A 19,521-nucleotide genomic window follows, 5' to 3' on the forward strand; every position below is an offset into this window, starting at 1 on the left:
GATGCCATTAAAAAAAGGTTACCAATGTAAATAAAATGAACAATGAAATATTTGTGAGTTACAACACAAAATCATAGATAATGGTTATTTGGGGGTTTTAACACAACATCATAAATAATGGTTATTTGGGGGTTATAACACAAAATTATAGATAATGTTTATGCCAGTATTATTTTCTATTTTGTTTAAAATAATCGGCCAATATATTAATATTTACAGTATAAAAAAATTGTTCCATGTAACTTCATTGAGTGCCTTTTACACTGAATTTCCCGACGCCCTTTGATGCTTTGCATCAATACTTATCTTGTATACATATTATTTTACATATTATTTTTTAATACTGATATTAAAGTTGCAGCTCAAATAACTTTGTGTACATATTTGTAGTATGTATTGTTCACGTAACCGTACGTTTTCTATTTTGTATATGCATGTTGTACGTGTTATATTTACACTTCGAAAGGCCTTTTCACAGATTTTGGCATGTAATAAAGTTGGTCATTAAATGCTTTATATTCATAAATGTTACCATTGATTATAAAAAGTTCCAGTAAAAAACACGAATAAAATTAAAGAAAGCAAAAAAGTAACACTAAACTGGGCTCGAACCACTGAACCCTGGAGTAAAAGACTATCGCTTTGACCATTCGGCGATCCGTGCTCCCAAAATTAGTGATGTATTATAAATGTATACAAGCAATCCTCATAATATCACAAAATATAACAACAGCAACAGAACTCTCCAAAGTATTCAATCATTTCGCGTTGCAACGCTTTATAATTTTAAAGTTTTAAAGGGACTGTCAACCACAACGACAAAGAGAAGAAAAGTTGTAAAATACCGTATTTTTTACAACTATTAGTTTATATTGATTAAAATATCACGACTGGTATATTACATTACTTGAACAAAAGTTGTTTAATTGTCATATTTTCAGTATATTTGGTAATAAATTGTACTGGGTATGTCCACCAGGTAACTACCTGTTTATTAAAACTGTTATGACTATAAATAACGCCAGTAAATTGATCATCATCGTCACGTGGTAAAAAGGAATGCAAATTTTGCATGCGTAGTGAATTGTATATATGTTATACATAAATGATCAATCTACTTGCGTTATTTATAGTGTTTATATCGTCATGTTACATATGTTCACGATGTACTTTCGATTTCACATCGCGTAATATTACCGACTATTTTGAAAATATGAATTTTTTTTTCAAGTAATGTAATATACCAGTCGTGAAATTGTAATCAATATAAACTAATAATTGAAATAAAATACGGTATTTTAGAACTTTTCTTTTTTTGTCATTCGTGGTTTACAGTTCCTTTAAATAGTCAAAAGATGCATATAATATATATTTAGAGCATGGCAAATGGTCAGTATCACTGTTTCCTCACAAATATTAAAACTATAACGAAAATTTGCGAATCTGAAACTATTTGTTTTTATTCTGTCAATTTATCAAAACGTGAAAAGGCGACTATAATACTAGGTCTATTTACAATGTATGTATGAGTCAGTGCCAAGTCTCTCAACACGAATAACAATAAAAAGTATATAACAAGGACTGGCTCATTTGTTTCTTTATAATCGGTTTGAAATGACTATTTCTTTTCTGGTATCATCTATCTTGTCTATGTTATTGTCTCCATTAACCGGACATAAACGATATCAGCGGCTTACCCTGGGAAACAGGGCTTAATGCAAGCGTGTAAGGTATCGTCACAGATTAACCTGTGCAGTCTGAAATTGTTTATCAGGGACGATACTTCAATTTTATTGATTTTTGCATATTATAATTAGTCGCTTTCAAATGAAAACTAGTCAAGGCGAAAAATGTTGCCCTTGATAAACCGACGAATACGTTTTCATATTTCCAGATTATTTATTCCATTGAAAGATTTATATATACACGCTCTCATTAACACAAACACAGTTTCTGGCCTTTTTAGTAATCTAAACTGTTTGTATATTAGGTTAGTTAAATCCAATATTAGGTGGTTAAGTTTTTTTTCTAACGTTAACTTACACGAGTCACTACTTGTATAAAAAAGTTATCTTAATACATTTTCAGTCCGATATATTTATAAAATTGACAAAACGATAGAGACAAATTGATGAGTTTTGTAAAGAGAGGGGAATGTCACGTGACAAACGAGATGGCGACGTCTATGACGAGACAGGATTTTTGACGTTTTATGCCCTTCATTACTTGTATTAATTGATAAAATTCACATAACTGTGCACACACATAAATCTGACGAAGATAAACTAACGATTTTAAACAATTTTAAGTTTCCATTTCAGTTTTAGACACATCTTCGGGAGTAATTCCTGTCCCTACTCACTTTTCATTTGTCTGTTTACAAAATGTGTCTGTAACCAGAAGGAGTGATCGCGTAATAGTCAAGATGGCGACGTCCATGACGTGACAGGTATTTTTTAACCGTTGTATACCCTTTATTATATTGCTCAATAGTGATTTTCGTACATTACAGCTACAGTACTTTATATCAACGGCCGCGTAATGATTTGACTGGAACCAGCATAGCTCGATCAAAAACTCCCTGCCGTGATAACAACCTACGTTTTTTTTCAGTAATTTTTTATCACGAACCTTAACTTATACACTATTTTCAAAATATAAAGAAAATGATACAACTTTTCATAATATAAGACTCAAACTAAACATATCAAATCCTTCCAGATATGGTAGGATTTTCTTGGAATTGAATATATTATATGGGAGAGCGATAACTCTGCGTGGAGATTTCCCTTATATAGCGCTCAAGCTCCGCAATATGCACGTGTCAATTTCCCATAAGTGGCACACCTTGTGGTTGTATTAAAGAGTTCGCCGTGGTGTCTGGTAAGTGCAGTGTTTTGTATACGCGATTCTCACCTAGGCGACCCGGGTTAAAGCCCCCTTGATTTTATCAAGTGATTACTGTTCGGGATTTGGGATCGTCAATTAATTATAGTACAACACTCGAGAGATGCGCCGGTTTCAACTCTTGTATTCATCATGGCAAAACATGGCTATACATTCATCCGTGCCGATACATGGCTATTCTATACACATAGAGATATGAAAATAATAAATACCAGGTTCAAATCGCTTTTAAATTACAATTGCTAATACATAAACACATATAGTATGTTCACAAATGTTTACTCTTTCAAATCATGTAGATCAAATATCCTATAGTGCATACAAGCTAAACTGTCATATGTAATTTATTATTTCTTTAAACAAAACGAAATATGCGTGTATAATAAAAGATATATCAAAACGCTTACCGATCTTTGGTGTCTTATAATGTTATTAGCTTCAAATCTTGAATAATTATGTGTTTGTCTTATCAATCGGCCGTTGCCGTCAATTTGTGTTTTTCTACTGGCTGACGTTTGTTATGTTTGACGTCGACTTAGAAAATGCGATGACGTTAACATGACGCCAAACTTTTAGTGCCAAAAATATGTGCGCGCTAAATATCAAGTTAAAATTTTAACAATTAAAAAACTAAGAATTTAAAATATATTTAATTCGTACAGTGCCCTCCATAAAATCTCTTAATTGTATCTCATGAAAAAGTAGTCTACATTCAAAATCCATACAAAATACACTTATTAAACGGTCTTTTAAATAAAATGTGCTCTGAGTAACTTGTTCCTTCCAGAAAAGTGGTTGATTAAGTCGTCGATATTTGTTTCGGTGTACGACGCGGTTGTGTTGATTACAACTTCGTTCTTGATTTCCGAATCTTCTTCCGCTACTTCCTGTTTATTTGGTAAACAAGGCCAAGTCGATTAATCGTGCAGCAGGTACTCAGGTCCGTCAACCCAGGTCTTCAAACTGCTAACGTCATGGGGATCAACGCCTCTTGTTGCTACGTCTGCGGGGTCGGATCTGAAGTAAACATAGCGCTATTGTTTAGGTTAAGTCATTTCATGAATTCAGCTAAGTCTGTTTCCAACAAATATTTTGAAACGGCTTGTTATAGTGTTGCTATATCCCAGTAGGATCATGAAATCAGTCCAGAAAACTGCCTGGTCAATCTTAAAGTCATGTTCATCTGTGATCATGGCATACAGTCGCCACGACACTACGGCTACACACAACTCAATTCTGGGTATAGATGACTGCTTGATCGGGGCGAGTCGTTATTTTCCTAGTACATGCTTGCAGACGATCCTATCATGTTGGTCTACTAATCGTAGGAACATGCGCCGTAGCCCGCATCGGAGCCATAACTGATTACGTGTAAATGAATATTCTTTATTTCATCGAAGTGTTTTGGTTGATAACATCGGTGTATTCGAATATTTTCCAAACAAGGTAAGCTTGCTATCTAGCGTTCGTTGCCAATCGCATTGCTCTTTCTGTTGCACTGAATCATCCCAGCCTATTTTCTTTCTGCAGAGCTGTTGTATGATAAATGTCGCTCGCATTGTCACTGGGGTTACATATCCAAGTGGGTCGAAAATATCACTTAATATGGAAAGGATGCCGCGTCTTGTCAGTGGCTTATCTATTTTTTGTGAATGTTTTTTCATCGTCATTGACGTTCCAATTACCTCCTAATGCACGATCACACGGAAGCGCGTCTTTCGGGTCGAGACTAATAACCGTAGCTGCACGTTCAGATTCCTGCATTGTATTGAGTACCGCTCTGCTGTTGCTGATCCACTTAGTTAATCTAAAACCTCAAATTTTCATCAATGATTGCAGATCCTATGCTAACTTCGACGCTTTTTCTTCTGAATCCACTGATCTAAGTCAGTAATCGACGTAGAAATTCCTATTAACGGTATCTACAACTTCGTCTGGGAATGTTCCCGCGTTATTACTGGCTGTTCTTTTCAATGCGTACGCCGCGCAGCTAGGAGATGAAGTGGCGCAAAACAAGTTCACCTGAATACAATAAGTGTTCGGACTTATGGAGGTGTCCCCACCAGGCCACCATAGAAAGCGAAGTTCGTCACAGTCTTCCTCACGCACGCGGACTTGATGGAACTTAGCTTCTATATTTGCAGCTATGGCTATCTTTTCCTGACGAAATCTGGTAAGTACACCAACAAGGCTATTTATCTTGTCAGGGCCCTGCAGAAGTTGACTATTCATCGAGATGTCCTTGTATTTCGCGGCACAGTAAATACAACACGTACTTTTCCCCGTTTATTTACGTTGATCACGGGGTGGTGGGGTAAATGCCATATCCGCTTGCAGTCTGTATCTTGATCTGTTACTTCTTTCGCGTATCCCTTATCGATGTAATCTGTAATTGTTTTGGTGTACCTTTCATGCGATGTTTTGTCGTTTGATAGTGTTCTCTTCAGTTGGTTAAGACATTCGTGGGCCAACGCCGAACTATTCGGTTGTATAATGTCGTTTGCTTGCCAAGGTAGTTCCAACGTATATTGACCATCCACGTAAGACAGGATTGAATCCTTAATACGCAACACTCTCCAATCTTCAACTGACATTGAATCTTTATCGCAGTGTTACTCGTCGTTGAAATCTGACGTCCACATACGTTCAAGTTGCTGTTGCAATATAATGTCACTTGATTGGCCAATGTTGATATTCACTGCTTCTCTAGGGTGCTCTGTTCGGCTCGGTTCTATGCTGGCTCGACGGACTGTTCCACGAACTGCCCACCCAAGTCTCGTCCGTATCGCATATGGTTCGTGGCTGCTACCAGAACGCACTTCAAGGGGTATGTGTGCTTCGGGAAAATCAGTGCCAATCAATAGAAGGACTTGGTTTACTTTCACTAGGTGAATATGTACATATGTAGGTCGGGTAAGTATTAAAATCCGCTTATGTCATCAGAAGTCACACAAGACCGTGATGAGATTGGAAACTGCTTGCCCGTTCAAACGTTATTTAGCTGAACGCTGCCGCCACTGCCGGAAACACGACTCACTCTGAGGTCTACTTCCTTACCATGAGTAGTACTTCTGGTCGAGCTGATAGTCGATATCTGGAAGGTGACGGGTCTACTGCGGAGGTTCAACTGCTGGATCAATCTCTGTCACAACGTGTCTTGATTCTTCCATCGTCGAGCAAAGCAGAAGTGATAGTTCCCACCCTAAATTGTTACTGGTTTGATCAAACTATGCAACAGTAAATGATGACTGCTTGTACAATCAGATACAGTACACATTTTGTCACGTCTACATTTTCTTGACATTTGATTGCGTTAAAGGCAATTTTAACATAGTTTGCATTTTGCGACATACTTCTTTCTATCTTCTAAAGATATACTTTTGAACTTATCACAAGACGCTAGGTCTGTACATGCACCTGAACAGCAATAACATTTTCTATCGTATCTATGTGCTTGACTTTCCCTTCAACAATATTACCTGACGGACCATGAGGCGGTTTACTGTCTCGGACATTTTCTTTTACAACATCTATAACATACACCGGGCTAGCCACTCCTGACCTTTCATCAACACATTTTGTCAAATCAAAGAAACTTGGTTCTTTGCCTAACTCAAAAATAGAGTGTGCTATTTCTGCCAGTCTAGATCTCAAATGCATAGGGAGACGTCTAACAATTCGCCTCAAATTCTCAGAGTTATCTATATCAGACACACATCCTAGTTGTTAAAGTGTTATCTGGCATTTTTGCATATCAAGCGCTAACTTGGAAAGCTCATTCACATCAGAGGTTTTTACTTGAGGACCGTGTATCAACTAATTAATGTGACCTCTTGCAATAACATGCGGCCTTCCATAGCGAGACTGCAAAATCGATTTAGCTTTGTATACCCTACAATTGAGTCAAACAATACACAATCTTCTAAGCATGACTTCGCTTCACCTGTACAATATTGTATCAAGTAACTTAGTTTAAGTCTATTGTCACTTACTTTGCATTCTACATTTGTCTTTAAGTTCTTTATAAATTTGCAAAATAGTCAAGTGGAGAACCACTAAATGTTAATAATTCGGGTTTGGGCAAATTAAATCTTCTTGAAGAATTGAAGCACGTCTCTCAACGTCCATACCGGAAGCACTGTGTCTGTTATCTCGCTGCGTCAAGTTCAGGTGCTCACTGGAAGGTCGCGATTGTCCGTGAAACCACTATTTTTGCAAGGTTTCTCAACCTAGATGTTGATGAAGCAGCACTTGATATGGAGTCTACTTCAACGGGGTCCATTGCGAGTATCGTTCTTTATATTCCACAAAGTTTGTTTAACAACTTCCAAAACTTGTTTGTAGTGCTACTTTGGTTTCTGGGTCTTCGAAAAGATCGAAGTACTGGAAATGCACTGTTTTTAATTCTTCATATTTGTCGCACAGTCGCTCGAATAACTCCCTCACTCGTATTGCGTTTTCTGGTGATACCATCTGTGTTTCTAGTTCTTTATACAATTTGGTTAACTGCTCAAGATGTGCGGCCTGTGTTTCTTCGCTGTTGTTACGTCCATTTTGTTGATTTTATATCTTTAATTTCGTTGATAGTTCGATTATTGTTCGGGATTTGGGATCGACAACTTATTATAGTACAACACTCGAGAGATGCGCCGGTTTTAACTCTTTTATTCATCATGGCAAAACATGGCTATACATTCATCCATGCCGATAGATTGCAATTCTCTACAAATAGAGATATAAAAATAATAAATACCAGCTTCAAGTCGTTATTAAATTACAATTGCTAATACATAAACATAGATAATATGTTCAAAAATGTTAACTCTTTCAAATCATGTAGATCTAATACTAGTATATAAAAGCTAAACTATCGTTTGTAATTTAACATTGCTTAAAACAAAATAAAATATGCGTGTATAATAAAAGATATATCAAACATCTTACCGAACTTTGTGTCTTATAATGTGTTTTGCCTCAAATCCTGAATAATTATGAGTTTATCTTATAAATTGGCCGATGCCGTCAACTTTTTGTTTTTCTATGGCTGAAGTTTGTTATGTGTGACGTCGACGTAAAAAAGGCGGTGACGTTAACGTGACGACAAACGTAACTTTTAGCGCCCAAAATAGGAGCGCGCAAACTATCAAGTTAACATTTTAACAATTTAAAAACTGAGAATTTAAAATATATTTAATTCTTACAATAACCGTTCCGGACCGGTGGGGTTTCCTGCAGGTACTCCCCCCTCCCCCTGCCCCCTCCCCTAACACAATATAAAGAAGTAAAATTCCAGCTGGGCAAGACCACTCAACAATAAAAAAATATATTTCCGTAAAAAGAAGCTCGACATTACATCAATGATTCTAAGTTCGTCAGATTGTTATTATAAAGTATCAGAATGATAAGAGGCTGGTTTATGTTCTGCTTGTGCCGTCTTGTATCATTTTTGAAGCTTTTTAAAGTATATTGACCATAAACATGTTGCAGGAGTTTGACTTTTTTAAGCAGATATGAATGCTCAACCAACGGAGTACATATTCGGGAGTTGTTTAGCTTTTGTGTCGGCACATCGGGCATTTTTGTGATCATCTTGTTCGCCTATGTTAGACTGGACAATAAATGCGACAAAGCACAACATATGATAAAAATGATTATAATTCTATTCATACATGAAAGTTGATTCAGAAACACAAGTCGTGCTGGTAGATTACTATACGTTAACTAAAATATAATAGACCATATATGCATGACATACATAGAATAATTCACGACTAATAAACTATGTAAAAAGTTATGTACATAAGCTTAGTACAAGAAGGGTATTAAATATGTTTCACTTACATAATATGATATCGCTTAACTGATATTTTATACAACCCAGAGGTCAAATAATTAATATCAAAACAGCAACCGGCTTCAGATGTTAATAACTAAGTCAAATACTTTGATTTTTGAAACAATTGTTTTACGTGTACAATGCTATTGAGGTTATGTTTCGACAATATACATTACAGTCTATGTTCATGTGCTGCAGTGGTAACGCGCATGCGTTTGCTTCCAGAGGACCCGTGTTCGAATACCGGGAATCGCCACATGTTGAATTCAACTTTTTACTTGTCATTACAATTAGTTAAGGCTATTAAAACATAATAGATATGTAGGTAAACATATGTAATGACAGTTAACAAAACTACGAACATATGTGAACAGGTCCTTTTAATAGTCCTAATTAATTATAATAACAAGAAACACGTTTTTTTTCGGGATTGAAACCCGGGACATCTGAAGCAAAAAAAATCGAAATCTGGTTATTTGTTTCTTAATTTTAAAGTCTAAGAAAACGAGGACTGTGACCAACGTCTAAGTATGTAACATGGCATTGGCGGACATAGCATTTTGTCTATCTGCACCGTTTGTCGCCTACGGCAGAGTGCGCGGAACTTGGACGCTAGGGTACGGTATGTGCAGGGTGCTCATGTACTGGATGCACGTTTGTGGTGTGGTTATGATTTGGACGTTGACAGTAATCAGTATTGCCCGTTATCTGAACATCAGAGTTGCAGTTTCTTCAAGCAGAAAACTCAGAAAAGTGCATTTGGTTGGAATTTGCTCTAATCTGGATAGTAAGCTTGCTGTTTTCTTCCATTTGCCATTTACTTCTAAGTTAAAGAAGGCGTACCAGGAAACCAGCAAGTCGTCCAGTTTTGTACGTTGGGCTGGCCCTGGGACACTTTCCATTAATTTACGCGGCCCTCATTGCTCTCTTCTGTTTCTTCATACCCGTGAATATCATCATCATATCAGCTACTACAGACTATTCAAAACGTTCCGGAAGTCCAGGCGAGCGGTCGGCAGTTTTTCGAGGAATTTAAAACAGGTGGACAGTAAAAACGCGGTTCGTCGAAGTAAACAACAAACGAAAGTCCGGACACTTGTCCTCATTGTGTTAGTCTTCATTGCGGTGTGTTACCACTGTTCATCGTGATTGCGCTTGTTGGATATGCCGTCAGCAATTACGTGAATGGAATTCATTCGAACGCACTGCTCTGGGCTGTAATATTCGCCTACGGTATCTCGCTTGCTAATGCAATAATGTACGGATCAGTCTTCGTCCAACTCTGGAACGCTGTGTTTGGTTGTTGTCGGCGAAAAATAATTCCGGTTGAAAAATGAGACAGTACTTATTGATAACAATGGCCGAACAACGTTCATCATGTTTCTACCGTAACCAATGTGTAATGCCGATGACAACACTATAAGATGAGGTTATATGACGCAAATCAATACGGGACAATTACACAAATTTCTGATGTATTTCTGGAGTTAACTTATCCCTATATTCCATGTTATCTCAGAAATTTGTTCTTTCGTTTCACTTAATGGGCATAAATCATCGTTTTATAGATTTGTCTGTACATGTATTTGATTTTTATTTGATTTTAACCCATTTTTCGCCAACTCACCAAAATGCTCTTATTCAACCATTTGAAAAAATAATTCTAATAAATAATAACAATACAATAATTCCTTTTTTTCGCCAAAAATGTTTTTTTTCTGTGAAACATGACTTATGTTAATTAACCGTTATATTTATTTTAAACTAGACAATATTATCTAGAGTCGTAATGTAGTCTCAAAATAGTGTCCCTAATCATCGGATTGTGTCTGCATGCGCCAAACTTTTCGAACTGCAGATAATCAATTTCTGTTATTTTGGAAAACTTCCAATACTATTCGACTAAAAAGGGAACTTGTTTAATTGAAAAATGGGCCGCTACAGTTCCTCGGTATCCGGAATTCAGAGTGCCACGTATTTCATGGGATGTTCAACAATACATGTATAGGAGAGCTATTGTGTACATTGATAGGTTTTCTGAGAAATCATGTTTATAGAAAGTTCGATTTTGACCTAGTGTGCTGATTTCTTGTACCATTGTTTCCCGCGTACCATTCAATTCAATTAAATAAGTAATGCAAACACAAACACACTGTAACAAAAGTATGACTGCAACGTGTTTTCGAGATCATCCTTGCAATCGTGTGTGAGTGTTCTTCGGCTATATCGGAGAAACGTTTTTAAGTAATTCCTAATCCTGCACATGCCTTACCGTATAATAACCAATTGATTTGTCGTATATATGTGATAATCGGTTAAATTACATGGTATTCATATAATACACAGTAGTAACTCGTATTGTATGTAAACCGTCCTAAAATGCCGATAAAAGTAGTTGAATGGAAGTTTTTAAGACACAGTTTCTTTAAGACATTAAATTCCTACCGTCAATTGAGGATAGTGTATTTTAATAATGTGTATTACCGGTTATTGCTCTTTATGTTCACATTTATAATTATAAACATATACAAAACTTCTTAAATATTATTTGAAGTATTGGACTGCATCTTATGTTTTGTCCAATGAAACAACTATTTAAATCGCATTATGAAAGAAAACATTCAACGTGTTTTTATATCATGTGAATCATATGTAAAATATCCGCTATGAATGTTCATGTGCATTAAGAAAATAAAATATCGTTGAACCGAATCTGTTTACAATGTGATATGGTGCGACTTTAGGTCTTTATATCGAGTCAACTTGTAAACAACTCTGAATTGCGTTTATAATTTAATTTTAAACACAAACAAATAATGAGCGAACAATCAAAAAAGTGCGTACACAGTTGTATGTAAAGTATATAATTAAGCTTATCCTTGTATATTTGATTCACTTTAGTGTCGAAAATCATACACAATTTTAGTTTTGCCGGTGACCGTTCTTGTCTAAGGGTACATTTTATAATTGCAGAACAGTAATATATACATAGAGAGTTCCATATGCAGTAACATTCCATCATTACGTCAATGGAATTGAACTATGGGTATTCAAACTAAATATGTATCTATAACATTACATGCTTCAAGCCCATGTGACATTGATAATCGGCATAATGGACTTAAACATTGGTAGGCGCTTTCCTCCCTTTTCCATCATTCAATTGCTCATTGTTGTAGAGCGTTAGTATCTAGATAGCTTGTGACCTTCTTAAAGGTGCAAATTAATGACGAGTGACATACGTGACATGCCGTCATGTAGTCATACTGATTTGTAGAACGCTTTCTAAATATATTGCGATAATGACAAAAACACAGTCCTCGTGAGAATATATGCCTTTTTTAACTTTTAAAATCTAAGTGTTACCTTAACTTTTAATGAATGGAGCCATACATTGCACCATGTCGGGTTATTATGTTTTCCTGTTGAGTCAAAATACAAACAATCCATCTATAGTTTGTACTGTTATGATTGAACAATAATTTTTAAGCTGTTTTATGTCTAGATTTTACATTATACATGTACCTATAGGTTTCACCTTAAATTTGAGTCAGACGGACAAGTATAACACGTTAAACTGCATCTTATAATGATTTAATAAACGGCTTAAACAAAAATGCACGGTCGTATATCCGGAAAAACAGAATAACTCACAGAAGGACTTTGCGACGTCTAAACGGCACATTTCTTCGAAGAGAGCATACAATTTATTTATGTTTGACCTGTGTCATATCGATCAGGGCATTAACTTGATTTTGTTTTAAATTCATACAACATATCTCACCTGATAAGGCAAACATCATTTTTAAAATAATATTTTTTAAATAAATACTCAAAATAAAGCATAATGACTTACTGAAATCGTACATTCTGTTTAAAAACTGATTGAGATACTTTTATTTTCATTTTATTGTTTACATTTTGAGTCGCATATGTTATTTTTTTAACACTTGACTGAGTAAAGGGAGCACTAGAACTAATGGCGTACTGGATTTGCACAAACCAGTAATACCATGCTCGGTACCGGAAACAGACATACTGCAAACCTGAACACTTATTCCGAAAAATAACTGTGAAACTGTAAAACTGTAAAAATACTTACAACTGTTATATATGGTATGTTACATCAGTTAGCGCTCCTCTAAGCAATGTGTTCGAATCATGCACTTTGGTTCAATATTGACCACGTCCCATGAAACATATGCCTATGGTTGTATTTGCAAAATACTTGTCAAGGTATCCTCTCTATAACAACTTGGTCCAAAGTTGGCGTGTCTTTAATGTAACATTATTTGGAGACATTCTACATATTTTGTTGAAAGCCTCTCTCTGCTGTCAAAACTTGGAGACTGCGGGGGAATATGGTAAATATAGACTTAATAAAAAAAAAGCTACGAAATTTACTTTCTGTAAACACCATTTACATAAATGAGCTATATTGGGCCGCCTGGTCCTTTGCTAGTTATATTGTTTGTGTATTGCATTGTCCTGTATCTTATAACACTTTGACAATTTAAACAATATCACCCCTGATTATGTTAATGCAGGTGTAATATATAAATTATGTTTAATACGTGGGACGTCCCTTTTGTGGTTCGCATCTTCAAAGGAATGAGGTTTTCAATTTTAAGAAAAATTTGTGTATTGAGTGCTCTATGCTAAAATTAATGCCTGCATAATGTCTTACAGGTTTTAGCCAATACCTTTGGTTGGCGTTAACAGTTCCTTATATCACTTGTATATATATATAATGCTTTGTGTAATCAATGTATTGTATTGTAAAGGCAATTTTAATTTGTTCTTTTCCCACTTTAAGTTAGTTAATTTGAGCAAAACATAATTTAGTTGTGAACACATCACTCAATTACAAGTGTGCATATTGACATCAATGTACAGAGAGTGATGTGATTGAAACAATGCATCCAACAATTGTTACACTGATAAGTTGCATTATTGCCACGAAGACGATGGCTTCATATAAACCTCAGCAGACATGGAAAATGAAGACGGCGAGAAGACATACAACTAATCCAAGAAACAATCAAATCTCGCCACTTATTGAAAGGATGTTGCAGCCTGATACAACATTGTTCAATATCAAGTTATCTAGAGGCATACACACCCGTTTATACAACGAACATACAATACGAAATTTAATATTCTATTTAGCTTCGTAAGTGGGGACGAATATGCATTAATATGCATATTACAGATTAATGCAATGCTACATTAATTGTCAACGTGTATGCTTATTATGCAATACCAAACATGAATCAAATACATGTGTGATATTACTGTCGGTACTTTGACTCTATTCTGGCTATGTATTGGATGACTGATGACGTTTAACTATGCGTTGTATTTACACATATTAACTTTCTCGTGCAATTCTTAAACAGAATACATAATATTGTGATGTCGCCGTTTCGCGTAGAGACCCAGTTCGTAATAATATTCGGAAACTAGTAATTTAATCCCATAACGGAGGGATCTGACTGCGACTTACGCTTCAATAATATTATTTATATAATCTTATATTACACAATTATCTTTAGGCGTGACCATCGCTTTTGAGCTTCGAGCTACCATGGCTTTCTGGTTAATTGTGATCAATGCGTGATTCCAATCATTTTACTTTCCGCTCGAAGAAAGTCAGGCCTGGCAGTATTCAATATTACACACAACTGGGATTATCATTCGTAAAATCATCATGTTTAAGTTCTTTAAATCAGTCCGAACACGTAAAATAAAACATAATACGTGTGTTTCGTATGCAATTTTTTTTTGAACGGCACAAACCAATGTATAGCGCACCTTTTGCATCAACATGTTTACCGCTATTCGTTAGTCGGTGATCTAAACAAACACGCTGGTTATTTTTTCGGTAAGTGTGTGAAAAGGCTGAATCATTATTTAATGATGTGTTAATATCATCATAGATTTTAATATTAGAATAGTACGTTTGCTTGAGAATGACTCTTGTAACGACACAAGTCGATGGGTATTGAAATATCTATAAATTACCGAGTCAGTAGATGTAAACATGAAGAATATGTTGCATATAAGAAAACAATCCATCATATTTTACATACAAGCGGGCAACCTATCGAGATTTATACTATTTACATAAAAAAAATTAATAAGGATGATTATTATCGGTAGTTGAAAATAAAAAGAGATCATATACTATTCAAAGCGTGTGCGAAACGCTTATCAGATTATAATTAAGTATTATTTGTATGGTGTCGTTTTAAATAAGATCGTCCATACGGGCCCAGCGTCATTCGTCGTAACTGTTTTCATAAAAGGTGAATAAATACACTTATCAAAATAATCAATGTAAACATAAACACATTTCTTAATTTCACATTCGTCTTGAAAAAACTGCTATTTACTTAACATGAGTTCATGTCAAGTGCATACGACATTTATGGCATAAATACATTTACTCGTTGCTGAAATATATTTATTAAGTGTTGTCAACAGAAGTAAACATTCTCTACATGACTTGATCTTTATTTCGTTCAATTCCATCTGTACTTAATCCACATAATTCTTTTGCCATCCCACGTAATTGCCTGTACCGTCCACGGAATTCTTTTGCGAGCCGACGTTATCCCCTTGCCAGCCACCCCCTTTAATATTAATAGTTACGGCATACAAACGTAATATATGTTGATATTCCATTAATTATTTATATTAAAGAAGTTAAACTTGAGAAGAACCTAATGTTTTTAAAGTAATGTATATATGTATTACCAACTAATTTAAATGCAATTATTTAACTTTACATGGTATATTTAATATATTGCCATTGAAATAAACATTTAATACATACATACAACGTAACAACCACTTATACACTTACATGGTCCAGGCCAATAAGAACCTACAAATCAAAAGGCTAAGTTTAATTTGGTCTCAATAATGATGAATAGTTGCAAACAGCTTGTTTTGAATTGCTTAAAAGACCGTGATGAAAAAAGCATGAAATCAACCGGATATTGTGTTATTTAAGAACCAACTGGTGTTAGTATATCACAGCCCTTATATTAATACTTAGTCATGAACGAGTTTCTGTTTAATCCGATGCAAAATTATTAAACAAGCAATTACTTAGTAGTCGATGTTTGAACATCGAATTAAGAGTAGGATAAACATAAAAATTATATGAATGCGAATTTAATATGAACAAATAAATTTAAATTTAAATTAATTTCACAAATTTAAGCTTATTGAAGCTAATTCAAATCGTTATTTTGTATAAATTTTAACTCTAGTATTTATATAAGAATGCTTTTAAATTCATATATAACTATATTAAATTGTATAAACATACACACAAAACTTCTAAATACGTTCTTGGGCTGCGTTGCTTAATATAAGTAAATGCTGCCCTGTTTGCCCTTCTTGTTTGTTATATAAATGTAAGTGTGTTGTCCTAACTTGTGTCAATTTCATCATACTTAATCACATCAATTTAGTTGCTTCCTAGTCGTTGCTATATGATATCAGTACAGTATCAATTAGGATACAAACACATATACCATTGTTTTCTTACCTGGATAACTAGGATATTGTTGCGGCCGATAGCTCTCATATTTCGGCAAATATGAGTTCCAATATCCGCCCTTGCCTTGTTCTGGCGAATACGAGTTTCCGTATGGTATCCAGCTACTCAACGCTGCGCCACAGCATGACACAAGCAGCACAATTGTGACAGTTGAGAACATCGTTTTACCTAAAGCGACACGTAGATGACAGGCTATTTATTGGTATTAGGGTCTCCTTGTGAATTTAGACTTGACACAAGAGATATCTTAGCTCAAGCCATTAAGTTCCAGAGTTGCTGAATGGTGTTCAACTTTAAGATTTGGGCAAAAACAACGCGTTTCAAACACACAAGTATCGCCTTTTAATATTGCTTAAATAGATAAATTCGCTATTTCGCAGCTTCCGCAAGTATTGTACTTGGGGAAATAATGAAACAGAGTGAAATAGAAGAGCGTTTTATTGTTATTGTTAGTAATCAAATATTATAGTTCAAATATTATTTATATAGAAAAAAAATACATTTAATCATTGTCGAATTGTGTTTTGTATCAGATTCTTAAAATAAACACAATACCAAACACTTTCACTTGCTAATTCCTAAAGTTGACACATCATTAGACCGAGCCAGCGTTTTTGAACACCTTATTTTTTACAAGCCTCTGTCTTTCGTGTTAATTGTTTTGAATTTCATCACAAAACCATTTCTCGTGCGTCATGTGATGAACTCCTTCAACGTGTTTGGTTTTGTTGTTTGAAAAAGATTTTACAGGAGTAAAGAAAGTTCACGAATATTGAAGACGCGTATATTGTGGATAGGATTGGGTGCCCGCTGGACGGTAATCCCCTCCACACTGTTTGTGAAAGACAGATATAATGCATGCATTGTATTCCATGTTTTTGTTAGAAAAGCAGTTATGAAAGGAATGCCGTTTCAATTTGTATTTAATAACTGCATGAACTGACAGAATTATTCTATGGAATAATAATTAAATGTTTAACACAAGTATCGGTTTGTTTCACTTATCTTCATGACTTTTATTTAAAGAGTTAAAAACAGTCGCAGATAATCGACAACTATTAATAAAGAAATAACGTATTTTCGTTGTTTGCTCCCCAAAACAGTTTGACTAAATGATTTTGCTAAAATAACTGCAGGCCAATTGTTCTTTAAAGAAGGAGTAGGTTATAACATCTTAAAATAGTTTGTACAGTATTTTACAGTTAATAATATGTTCAGTAGCTGTGTTACACAAATAACACAGTATCAAATGCGATAAACTTTACATACAAGCACATGGTAATATAACACACTTAAGAACAACACAGTTATAAAACTAATACTTTGTATAGGCCTGTCCTGTTTAACATAAGACAACCGTTTAAATTTCGACACATAATTGAACATAGGATCGATCTGCCCATTAAGTTGAATTTTATGAAGCACTCTTTCTTTTGCTGCGAAACTCTTCGTTTGTCCTACTATGTGCATATGATGTAATTGCGTGTCAAATACGACGGCCGAGACGTCAAATTGGCGCCGTATTATAACATTTTTTTACTTTAATTTATTGCTTAAATGCAACTCACTGTCCAGCTAAATCGACAAGAATGTGATTGGCGTTTATATTGTACTCATAGTCGCCATATATCTCGACTTTACTCGCTGCGAAACATCTTAGCGGGTCACAAAAGTACAGCCCCCACCAAGATAATTCGCAGCCAGTAAAGTCGACATTATGTGCGAATATTGACGCCCAATCCTGTTTGTCACGTAATTACCCTCTCTATGATGTGGGAAATGTTAATCTGGCGATTATGTAATTTCATTAATTTGTCAATGCCATCTTTTTTTACTTACCTAAAGATTGGACGTAAAGAAGTTATTATATAACCAATGAATATTCGTTTATTTCAAACTTTCTCAGCTAAATGCTTTTTAGACATTTTAAATAATTTAGCTTAGCATCAAAGCAAATCAAAGCAGAACGGTTGACATTCCATTTAAATTATTTCTTTTTTATTTAATGACGTTCAATCAAATTTATTAAATAAATAAGTAATAACCGAAACATTAACGCATTTGTACAACTTATTAGTCAAATACTTACCTTGTTCGTTGCTCTGAAAATCTGAGAACTGATAATAAAGCTAGGTTGCAGAGGTATATATACCTGATGGTCAAGGGATTAGGTCTATTTTTGAACAATTAATGTGCTTATAAGCTATGTAAATCTACGTCGAACACGTGCATTTGAAATGCACCGTGCAGAATTAACACGCAATTAGTAACATATGTGGTAGTATCATAATTTCATAATCTCGCGTTGGCTCGCAACGGAATTCATTGAGCGGAGGACAGAATAACGTGGGCTCGCAATAGAATACCGTGAGTGGGGATTGAATAACGTGGGCTCGCAATAGCATACCGTGAGCGGGCTGTTGAATAACGTGGGCTTGCAATAGCATACCGTGAGCGGGCTGTTGAATAACGTGGGCTCGCAATAGCATACCGTGAGCGGGCTGTTGAATAACGTTGGCTCGCAATAGAATACAGTGAGCGGGCTGTTGAATAACGTGGGCTCGCAATAGAATACAGTGAGCGGGCTGTTGAATAACGTGGGCTCGCAATAGAATATCGTGAGCGGGCTGTTGAATAACGTGGGCTCGCAATAGAATACAGTGAGCGGGCTGTTGAATAACGTGGGCTCGCAATAGAATACCGTGAGCGGGCTGTTGAATAACGTGGGCTCGCAATAGCATACCGTGAGCGGGCTGTTGAATAACGTGGGCTCGCAATAGAATACATTGAGCGGGCTGTTGAATAACGTGGGCTCGCAATAGCATACCGTGAGCGTGCTGTTGAATAACGTGGGCTCGCAATAGAATACCGTGAGCGGGCTGTTGAATAACGTGGGCTCGCATAAGAATACAGTGAGCGGGCTGTTGAATAACGTGGGCTCGCAATAGAATACCGTGAGCGGGGGGTCGAATAACGTGGGCTCGCAATAGAATACAGTGAGCGGGCTGTTGAATAACGTGGGCTCGCAATAGAATACCGTGAGCGGGGGTCGAATAACGTTGGCTCGCAAGGGAAAGCGGAGATACAATAACGTTTGCTCGCTAGGGAAAAACTAGAAGGGAGGATAGAATAACTTGGCTGGCAAAGGAATGACGTTTACGGGGTAGATAATGTATTTGGCTTGTAAAGGAATTCCTTGCACGAA

The 19,521-nt window shown here is 35.7% G+C and overlaps 1 long non-coding RNA gene across 1 annotated transcript; it reads right to left on the reverse strand.

Moving 5' to 3' along the window:
• Positions 1–15,198: 15,198 nt before the first annotated feature.
• Positions 15,199–18,485, reverse strand: LOC127840997 (uncharacterized). The gene is made up of 4 exons (XR_008030665.1): positions 18,406–18,485; positions 16,305–16,484; positions 15,612–15,632; positions 15,199–15,378 (listed from the first exon to the last, which is right to left on the reverse strand). It is a non-coding gene; the product is annotated as an uncharacterized LOC127840997 (long non-coding RNA).
• Between the last annotated feature and the right edge of the window lie 1,036 nt (positions 18,486–19,521).

Source organism: Dreissena polymorpha, chromosome 8 (genome assembly GCF_020536995.1).
Source record: "Dreissena polymorpha isolate Duluth1 chromosome 8, UMN_Dpol_1.0, whole genome shotgun sequence".
In the NCBI taxonomy this organism is placed as follows: domain Eukaryota; kingdom Metazoa; phylum Mollusca; class Bivalvia; order Myida; family Dreissenidae; genus Dreissena; species Dreissena polymorpha.